This window comes from Epinephelus moara, chromosome 24 (assembly GCF_006386435.1).
Source record: "Epinephelus moara isolate mb chromosome 24, YSFRI_EMoa_1.0, whole genome shotgun sequence".
In the NCBI taxonomy this organism is placed as follows: domain Eukaryota; kingdom Metazoa; phylum Chordata; class Actinopteri; order Perciformes; family Serranidae; genus Epinephelus; species Epinephelus moara.
The window spans coordinates 43749617-43750584 of NC_065529.1; positions in this window are offsets into that span (position 1 = coordinate 43749617).

Consider the following 968-nt stretch of genomic DNA (forward strand, 5'->3'; position numbering starts at 1 on the left):
TGGTGGACTGAGTATCATTATTGATAGTAGATTTCAGCTTGGGGATCAGACCACATTGTGCCGTAAATGAAGGTTCAAGGTCTTGGGAATTACATATTTGTATAGTTTCTGAGAGTGAGATGAGAAGATGAATATCACTCTCATTAGAGGCTGAAATAACGTAGCTCTTCAGTCACTCTTTTGTTCAACCAACTATCACTATCCTAGGATTCGCAAATTTGCGGTGTGAAGAGTAATTTCCTCTCACACAAATGCAAAACGTATGTGCTGGTTGGCCTTCAATTTAGGTTTTTGTAGTGTGTTCATGTGCAACTTTTTGGCAGAGACACAGGCAACGTGAGGCAACATGGCAGAGGGATTTTATCGTCTCTAGTTCTCTGAAGTCAGTTTGGTGTGTCTGGGCCTTTGGGCTACTTGTGACTAGACTGTTTGTCCCACCTCTGCCAGTTTCAGTTTATTTATTTAGTTGGTAAGCCTGTTACACTTAATTACTTTAGATTACATAAGAAAACTGAATTGTAATTTCCCTGATTTAACTCTGAATGCATTTAGGGTGCTTTCACACCTGCCCTGTTTGGTTCAGTTCAATCAAACTTGGGTTTGTTCGCCACCTAAGTGCAGTTTGTTTGGGCAGGTGTGAACACAACAATTGCACTCAGGTGTGCAACAAAACAACCAGACCATCTTGAAGAGGTGGTCTCGGTCTGGTTACAAATGAACTCTGGTGCCGTTCATTTGTGGTGAGAACATGTTCTGACCTCGATCTGAACCAATGCAGTCGCGTTGTTTGGGGTAAACAAGCATGGGGATGTCACATTCTCTTAAAGCGAAATTTCGGTTGATTTCAACCTGTCTCCTATCGTCCTAAATTTGTTTTAAGTGACTAGTGACATAAAAATAATAGTTAGCATGTTAGCCGTTAGCCTAGATACAGCCGGGGCGCATAGTAGCGTCGGACCTGTTAAAAC